Source organism: Choloepus didactylus, chromosome 12, assembly GCF_015220235.1.
Source record: "Choloepus didactylus isolate mChoDid1 chromosome 12, mChoDid1.pri, whole genome shotgun sequence".
NCBI lineage: Eukaryota > Metazoa > Chordata > Mammalia > Pilosa > Megalonychidae > Choloepus > Choloepus didactylus.
This window is the reverse complement of record NC_051318.1, coordinates 90480711-90490605: the sequence shown is the minus strand read 5'-3', so window position 1 is coordinate 90490605 and position 9895 is coordinate 90480711. Positions and strand designations below refer to the sequence as shown.

At 41.5% G+C, this 9895-nt stretch overlaps 1 long non-coding RNA gene across 3 annotated transcripts in view; it reads left to right on the top strand.

The window, feature by feature from the left end:
* The first annotated feature begins 410 nt into the window (after positions 1 to 410).
* LOC119507096 overlaps positions 411 to 9895 on the top strand; it is a 28194-nt gene continuing 18709 nt past the window's right edge. For 2 of the 3 annotated variants that reach the window (XR_005211133.1, XR_005211134.1), the window contains exons 1-3: positions 411 to 455; positions 8153 to 8335; positions 9084 to 9190. This is a non-coding gene — a long non-coding RNA (uncharacterized LOC119507096). The remainder of the gene's footprint in view (positions 456 to 8152; positions 8336 to 9083; positions 9191 to 9895) is intronic. The other variant, XR_005211135.1, reaches the window with a different exon arrangement.

Here is a 9895-nt window from a genome sequence, read left to right as displayed (position 1 = left end):
GGGTGATCACTACTAAAGTAGAGACATGGACCTAATTTTTAGTCTCCACATTTTCCTCAGTAGGACTCCCAGCTGTGTGAAACTTCCTGGGTCTTTCTTTGCCATGATCTTTTGTCTGATTTTCTTCCAGTGGTGCCACCTCAGTGCTGCCTGTTTGTCCTTCTACCAGCACTCTTTCTTTCCCACCCGTGCTTTGTTGAGAGCCTTCCCAGTTGACTGCCTCTCTTGCCTCACCTCCTGTTTCTTCACCTTTAACCACTGTCCTCAAGAGTTAGGGAAAATTAAAAAAAACAGCTTCCTCACCAAGAAGTAGGCAATCTCTGGGGGTAGAATATTATTTAAGGGTTCATGAATCCTGCAGTCTGGGTTTCTGAAAGTAAGACAAGAGGCAATGCCTCCAATTACATGAAGGAAAATTAAGGTGAGGTGTTAGAACTTGCCTTCTAATTGTCAAGGTTGGTAATTCACAGAAATGCTTTACTCCCTGCAATTGTGGGCAATTTTAATGTAACGTAATGGGGTGAAAAGAGGTTGAGCAACTGGCTTCAGAATTTCTCCTACTTTGATAAACAAGCCTGATGTGAAGAGTGAGGCAGGAAGGTTAGGTCCCAGGAAAGTTATGGAAGGAAGGAAAGGGAGAACAAAGAGATGGTTGAATTATTCCATATAGAAAATGGAAGTTTCATACTTTTTGCTAGTGAGGGTGGTGGTAGCCTCGGTTGATGGAAAAAAAATTATATGATATTCAATTTTAAATTGTTTTCATTTGTTTGCACTACTATAATGTAAACCCCTCTGTTTATCTAATTCTTCAGTAAAGGACATAAAATAGATATAAAATGTTGGTAAGTATATATAAAGACTTTGAATGTGTGTGTGTGGATGGGTGGATGGTATGTATTTATGTATGAAATCAAGGGAAGGGGCTGGGTTTTCTACATCCAGATCAACATGATAGCGAAAGCCCGTAGTGGACATTGAACGAATATATATTTTGATACAAATATATAAAATATATTTCAAAATATTTCAAAAGAAGAAACTGGAACTTGAACAGCAATATCAAAAGGTACATATACCTTATCTACCCAGAATCCAAAGAGGCAGGAGGGATACAAGACTTTCCCAGAAGTTAGGATGGGGAGAGAGGCAGAATCATCTGAGACTCAAAGAACAGATTTTTTTTTTCCTTTCTTGTATATTGATTAAATTAAGAGGTTTAGTAAATATGGTAAAATGACTTCACAGCCATTTATCTAACTTGGTTTGGGTCTATTATCATTATCTGGGAAAACAGACCAAACCAAAAGAACTTTTAAACTTTTGTCCACCACTTTGTTGAAAGAGATTCTGGCCGCCTTTCACAAAAACTTATAGACAAGGATATACAGAATCATCTAAAAATCTTAAGGTTATAACCCCAAATGTAACAAGTGCCATAGAACACAGGAACCCAGCCTCTGGAACCAACTACCTGGGCTTGAGCTCACTTATTAGGTAAGTCCCCTTGTGCAAGTTCCTTAACTTCTCTGTGCTGCCGTTTCCTTTTCTGTAAAATAGGGGTATGCATAGTTCCTATCTCATAGGTTCTTGAGAAGATTGAGTGTTTTGCTTTGCTGAAGCTGCCAGAATACAATATACCAGAAAAGGGTTGGCTCTTAACAATGGGGATTTATTACGTTACAAGTTACAATTCTAAGGCCATGACAATGCCCAAATTAAGGCATCAAGAGGAAGAAACCTTCTCAGAGGAAAGGCTGCTGGCATCTGGGTTTCCTCTGTCACATGGGAAGGCTCATGGCGATGTCTGCTGGTCCTTCTCTCCTGGGTTCTGGTTTCCTTGGCTTTCTCTTTCAGCTCCTGTGGGTCCTTCTTGCTTCTCCTGGGGCATTTTCTCCCTAAGCATCTGTGGGTCCTCTCTTAGCTTCTCCAGGACAAACTCTGGATTTCATCTCTTAGCTTCTCTACTGCTTCTGGTTTCAATGGCTGTCTCCAAAATGTCTCTCCAAAAATGTCTCTCTGTGCTCTCTGAGTTTCATCTGCCTTTTATCCTCTCATAAAGAACCCCAACAAGGGGATTAAGACCTACCTTGAATGAACAGGGTCACATATCCGTGGAAGCAACCTAATCAGGAGGTCCCACCCACAATCGGTCTGCCCCCACAAGAATGGATTAAAAGAACATCGTCTTTCCTGAGGTACATAACAGCTCCAAACCAGCACAGTGAGATAATGTGCTTTCAGCATTAGAATAATTCTGGCACATCCAGAATATGAATTATTATTATCTTGCCTTACCACAGGAAGCTGTGAAGGGGACTATAAGCCAGGAAACTTCCCTACATTATCTTGATCCTCCTGTTCTGGTTTGCTAATGCTGCCATTATGCAAAATACCAGAAATGGATTGGCTTTTATAAAGAGGATTTATATGGTTACAAATTTACAGTCCAAAGGCCATAAAAGCATCCAAATTAAGGCATCAACACAATATACCTTCACTGGAGAAAGGCCACTGTTGTCCAGAAAAGCTTTGTTAGCTGGGAAGGCACGTGGCTGGCATCTCCTTGCTCTCAGGTTGCATTTCAAAACTGGCATTTGCCAGACTGTCCATGTCAGCTTTCAATGCTGTCTTCAAAATGTCTCTCTAAGCTGCAGCAACGAGCTCCTTCTGTCTGAGCTCTTGGAGGGTTGCAATAAACTAATCAAGACCCATGCTGAATGGGTGGGGCCACATCTCCATGGAAATCATCTACTTAGAGGTATTACCCACAGTTGGGTGGTTTACATCTCCAAGGAAACAACCTAATCCAAAGATTCCAAACTAGTCAACACTAATATGTCTGCCTCCACAACATTAAAGAACATGGCGTTTTAGGGGACATAATGCATCCAAACCGGCACACCTCCTTACAATTAATTTTCATAACAATTATGCTGTCATTGAACTTATTTTCTCAGCTGAAGACCTGAGACCAAGGAAGACAAGTAAATTGCCCAAGGTCACACCACTGGTTGGTAGCCGATGTGTGGGTTGTTATGTAATCCATACAACAAAATTATAGTTATCGATTATAGCTCATTCAGGGATTAGTACTCTACTTTCTATAGTATAAGAGCTCACCTCTGAGCAGAAAGTACACAGGATAAGTATTGGGGTTGAATTACTATGTCTAAAGAAGTCTTTATTTCTCAATTTCCTGTCTGTTACTGCTTGCATTTTTGAAAACATGAACAGTGGATTTTAAGAAAAAAAAAAAAAAAAGAAAATTCTCCCATGGCTATGTCTAAAGCAAAAGTTTCTTTTTCTCTGATTGAGCAGTTTGGGCCAGCCTGGTTCTCTGGGGGTTAGCTTTCCTGTCACCCTTGTGGCTCCTGCTGAGAGGCTGCTATTGATCTCAGTTCTGTGTTGATCGTGAGAGGCTGAGCCTGGAATAACTCAAAGTAAGATAGTTCCACTGAGGGAAACAACAGGGGAAGGCCCATCACATAAAGAGAAAAGGTTGGAAAAGAGAGGAAAATGCAGAATTGCTCTTCCTTACATGTGTATCCAGAATGCCAGCTTCATTCATGTAGCTTTTAAGCATGTTTTAGCATCAGCTCTTTGACATTTTCCATGTAGAATATGGGGGTGGGGTGGGGGCAGGTTGGAGATGGTCTGAGAGATTCATTCTTTGTCATGGTCAACACCATTCAAGACACCTGGCACACATCTTCCCTTTCAATTCTCACAGACATCTTCTGAGGATGTTACCGCCATCCTCTTTTTAGAGATAAGGAAACTGAGGCACGAGAAGAAGGTAACTTATTCATGTTTTCATAGGTGCTAAGTATGGCACCAGGCTTCAAATCTAGGACTGCTGGACTCCAAAACCCATGTTCCTGGTATTAGTATTTCACTCCCATCGGTTGAAGAGGCACCCAGATGAAATGAAATTCCAGGCCAGGGTGAAATGAATTGTGTTATGAGACCCTAGCCATTCATTTATGCATGCACAAGAAAGACACAGAAGTTAGGTACCTCCAAGTTATTGCCAAGCAGACAAACAGCTGAGAGTGGCCTGAAATAATTTCAGATTATTTCTTGTGGGTTCATTTAAACACTCTTTGACATTATTCATAAAAGCACACAGGTCCTAATTATCTAAACCAGTGGTTCTCTGGCTTTTCACATATGAAATAAATGGCATGTTTTGTTCTTTTGCATGATTCACTCCCACGGGCATACACAGCATATCATAAATTTGCTAGGCATCCACTCCTTTCTCTCCCACTTAAGAACACCTATCAGAATGCAAGTGAATACTATGTGGTTATCAGAGCTATAACTTTGAATCCATACTCATTGATATACAATAATATATCATCTGCTAACTTCAGTACTTCCACCATTATTTGTAATAAACCATGTACAAGATAACAAAGAGCTAATGTTGAAGCATGTTTAAAGTCTAAATGAAGCAGGCATTCTGAGTATACATGTCAATGCATGTCCAAAATCTCAACTCCTCTGCATTTTCCTCTCTTTTGCACCCTTTTCCTTTTTTGTGTGACTATCCTTTCCTTGTTCTATTTCTATCAGTAGAACTATTTTACCTCAGGTTGTCTGGACTGGACCTCTCAGGGCTGTTTCAATGCCTCGCTCACACTTGGCGATTTCCCTCAGCTCTGTTCCTTTTTCTCCATTCTATGTTCAGATAGTCATTATCTTATTTCTGGGCTGCTGTCTATTAACTTGTTTCCCTGACTCTTTTCTCTTTCCCGTATATTCTTTTCATTTCATTGTTGCCAGGTGAGTCTTCACAAATACAGTTTGTACCCTAACATATTATTGCAACAAAACCTTAAATCACTACCCAGACTCAGTGCAAACATTTTACGGCAGCTCCCGAGGCTCTTTGCCATAGGATCCCAACAAGCTTTCCAATCCCATCTTCTACCGTACGTACCCTCTACTCCAGCCAAAGAAGAATAAATAATTGTTGCCTGTATTTCCCTTTGCTCATCCATTCCTCATCTTTATTCGTTGAAATTCCATCCATCCTTTGAGGTCTTTTTTCCTCCTTCTCCAAAAAGTCTCCCCTGATTATCTCAATCGAATGTAATTGATGTCTTTTAACCCATCTGTAATCAAATGAGAAGAAATGGCTGTGCCTCTAATTTCCATTATTATCACTTGTTCTCTGGTCTCTTACCCCTCCCCTACCCCCGCTATGGACACATACACACACACACATGCAAACACACTAAACCATAACTCTGTAACTCCCTTGGCAGTTGGGATGTCTTATTCCCTGTAGTTACAGTATGGTCTCTCTCGAGAAGTGATAACCATGATTATGATCTTGCCGTTGTTGATAATGGTGATGCTGAAGAAGAAAAAGATGGTTAAAGAGCTCTTTTCTTCTCCAGTCTTCATGGTTGGACAGCTCTAATGGTTAGAAAGTTTTTCCTATATTCATTGGAAATCTGCTTCTTAAAATTCAGTCCTATTGACAGTGATTGTGTAACTACTGGGAGCAAATGTACCATTGTTATGCATTGAATCATGTCCCCCACAAAGACGTGTTCAGGTCCTAAACCCCTCCCACCCACCCCAACTCCCTGTCCCGTGGATGTGAAGCTATTTGTAAATGGGATCTTTGAAGATTCTGGTAAGATGAGACCAAACTGAATCAGGATGGGTCTTAATCCTGTATGACTGGATACCTTATAAGCAGGGCAAATTGGCACAATAATAAGATGAGGGAATAGAAGACAGAAAGTCAGAGACTGAGTGATGGATTGCCAGCAAGCTGCCACCCAAACACCACAGATCTCAGAGAAACCTTGGCCTGCCATTACCTAGATTTTGGATGTCTAGCCTTCAAACTGTGAGGCAATCCATTCCTGTCATTTTAGCCTGCCAGTCAGTGGTATTTGTTATAACAGCCCTGGCAAACTAAGACAACCATTTGAGGCACAAATCCCATTCACTGATCCAATTACAGCTACCTGCCTGTTCTCAGCACCACTCATCACCAGAAATCACCTTCATCTTACATAGAAGGAGGAAAATGTGTGCTTCTAAACCCATCCAGTTTTCACCACTTCTCCAAGCTTCTCTGGCCTCTACCTTGAGCTTCTCTCTCTGAGTTAATTTCTTAAAAATATCTTTTCTCACTAATCTTTGAGATGTGTGGGTGGTGCATATAGGGTAGTTCAAAGATTTATTTTGTTTGTTATCCTATGTATAGAAAACCCCTGAGGGCCAAAAGCAGGAAGTTTCTTTTTCCATTTTCATAAAGACTATATCTAAGCCTTATGATTAAATCTTCAAATATTTGAAGATTACTACCCCATCACCCCTCAGACATCTTTGGAAAGTCTTAAATACCTTGGAAACAAAGAGTGGAAGGATTAGTAAAAGTTCTTCATCAAAATGTCAGAAGGTGAATTTAAAAAGGGTGTAATTGGAAAGAGGAGTCATTGTTTAGGACTGAGTGGATAATAAGACAGTTCATTATTGCAGGGATGGAGAAAGTCTTCTGAGTCAGAGGGTCTGGATTATATCAGTTCTTGGTAGTACTCCTTCAGAGGAAAAGATGTGACTTTGACCTCATAGGTGAATTACATGAGTTAGGCTTTTGCTGTGTGTAGTTGCTGGGCAACATATGACCTGACCAAACACCAGACAGGCCAAGTTCATCAATGTCTTCTTTCTATCCTTGCTGCTATTTGCCCTTCTTCTCTCCCTCACTGTGTCTCTCCAGGAACATGGCACTGACTTCCCCACTGGGATCCTCATCTCGAATTGCCCCCTTCTCCAAACCATACCACAGAGTACAGTGACAGTCATCTTTCTAAAATGCAGCTCTAATCATGTTTCTGGCCCAGTAATCCTGTTTTCCAAAACCTTCAATGCCACCTCCCTCCTCCTCCCGGAAGGCTTTCTTACGCTCCATGGATAGTCAATCACCTCCATTTTTCATCCATTATTTCTGATATGGATTTTAATCATAGTACTTAGACACTTTATTTCTTTACATCTCTCTCCCTACTCTAAGACATTTTTATCCCCAACAGGTGCTGTAGTGCCCAGTATGTGGTAGGTGAATAAGATCTTGTTTTAGGATTGGCTACAGGGAAAGTCAAGGCTCCTTGGTCTTGCTTGTGTTCTTGCCACACCCCATTTCTCCAATGTGCCTCGTCATGGTCACTGTTCCTTGCAAACCACAGAGCAAACCTTTCTCTTAACAAGTCTTGAATTTCCCCACTTTGCTGGTTCTGCCCCGTCTGTTGCTTTCACCTGGAGAGCCCTTCTCCATTGAAACCCTACTCGTTTTTCAAGAGACAATGTAGAGCTAGCTCCCTTTTCCATAAAGCCTGCCAGAGCTCTGGTAGCACCTGTCTGATCTGTCCTTTACAAAATTTATCCAATACTTCATCCATAACTTCATTCAGTTTTATTTCCACCACTGCCTTAGAAGGGGGTCTTAGCCAATGGTGCCAAGAAGATTTTGTAGAGTTGAAATAATATGGCGGCATGCCTACTAGAGTAGGCCTCTGCCAATTTTACCAAGTACACATAATGTGTCCCCTGTCCCAGGTGTACAGGTCTTGCTACTGAGCAAGTGCGAGGAAACAGTACATGACAGGTGCTCGGGGCATAGATAGAACAGGGTCAGGCCGAAGTGTTTTCTTTTCTTAATGTCCTCTGGAGGGGTAGTGAGCTGGACTGCATAGACCAGAGCTTCCCAGCCTGTGTTCCGCAGAGGAAGGGATTACAGATGAATGGACAGAGAGATAGCTGTCATCCCAAGGGATGGCTGGGCCAGGCTTGGAACCAGCAGAGCCCCAGGGCCAGTGGCCTCTGCCATTACCCCAGAGTACCTTACAGATACTATATGTGGGTCCTGTGATGGCAAAGGTTGGGGAGCACCAGCCTTAGTCAAAGTAGGTCAACGCCACAAACATGTGGGTACACACAGTCCACAATGGGAGACAGCTGTTTAGATTTGACATGTAATCTGTGGGCACCCACAGGAACAGTTGGGAACCTGGAGTTAGGCACTGCATCCCAAATCCACCCCTTACATCATTTAAACTTTCTGGGCTTCTATTTCCTCAGGTATTTTATTTTTTCTTCAAAGTTTGTTTTTTTTTTTTTTTAGGCTGGCTTCATTTAGGGTTAGTCAAAGCAGCTCCCTTTGCTTTCCACTGGACACTCCACTGGAGAAAGAATTCCACCCCTGAGAAGTGTCCTAAAGCCACTGGACCAGGTGATGTCCATATCCCCTTCCAACGCTCCCCTCCTCTGAGTCCATGATAAATTATTTCCTGTCACTTTGTTTAAAGTAAGTAAATCAATACACTTCAGGTCTAAACTTTTTCATTCTTAAAAGAGATTGTCTACTGGTGTGGTAACTTGACCATTTGGTTTTCTGAGAAAGTAGAGCCTCTGAGTAAGGTAAAAATTTTCATGATATGGGTGACAAATCCAGCCAGTTGATGGTGAGAATGCTGGTTCCTCCCTGAAAAGGAATGTGATATCTTTGGGGGAATAAAATGCCATAGATTTAAACTTCATATAGTTTATTTCTCTCCCTCCCAATTAAGAATTATATGATGATGAGCTAATTTTAGAAAAATATAAACTGTAGGTTTTTTGATATTCATTTGATAATTTAACAAATAATTGCTTATGGTAGCCGTATACCCGTGTTGCGGGTCAGGTGATCACCATGAGTTATATTTAACTTCTCCTTTCCTTCATGAAAGCATATGTGGTCCTTGCATAGCAAGCACTTCTCTCTAACAGGCTGGGCTGTTGTAGATTCACAAATGACTCAGCATGTTCAAAACAGGGAACTGGGTCAAAGCTACCCCCTTAAGTCTCTGTTTCTAAGCCCAATAAATCAAAGGCGGTTAATAGTAACTAAAGGTTGGGGGTGGGGGGAGGCTGTATGAATTACAGGATTCAGAACCAAAACATCTGTCTGAGTCCTGAGTCCGTCTCAGGTATTTGTTGGGAGACTCTGAATTCATGCTTTCTCCTCTGTTTCCAATCCTTGTGGCTTTTAATAGTTTGGTTTTCCACATTAGGATTTCATCGTTGGCATGGGCGTTTACACAGATTTTGACCACTGCAGAACACTGCTAGCCAAGCCAGAAAGCAGGCCTTGAGGAGAGAGTTAACTTGGTGAATGAAGGTATCTTTTAAGTACAAGGCAACTCCTTTACTATTCACGAATGTGATTTATTCACGCATGTCCACACACTGGCTTCTGTCTCTATCCACAGAACTGGAAAGAAGGGTCTTGCTTACATGTGGTGGTTGTAAAACCAATCAGTCCCTTGCAGGACTTTCTCCTTTGCTACGGCAAAGACTCAGGGATAAGTTCTGCTCTGGATAAACATACACTTTCATAAACACCTGGCAACCTTCTCCATATATAGCCCCATGAATTTCCTTCCCTTATCATACCCACCTACTGGTGCTTCTTTCTTCACTTAAGCTTGACTGGGTTTCTGTCCTCTTCCCTCTGTTAATCTCCAGCCAGAAAATAGCTAGGAACTGTTTAAACCCAACCTTTTTCAAAGCGTTTAGTGACTCCCACTGCTGAAAATAAGTGCTTCTTTCTGTAAGCCCCTGTGACCTTTTATCGGTAGCCTCTCTCCTTGCATTTATCACATTTTATCTGGTATCACAGTAATTTTCCCAGAGCACTTAGTATTCTTATTATTTCTATAATCTCCTGAAGGGCAGGGTTTCTATATCCCCATCAGGACTAGAAGGGGGTGATTTAAGGCACTTACTTGTCTCCAGTGCAAAATTTAAGAGCCCACCCCCTCCCCCCCCCAAAAAAAACTCAGCCAAGAAAAATATTTTAATGCAATATTTTAAAAAAGAAAAA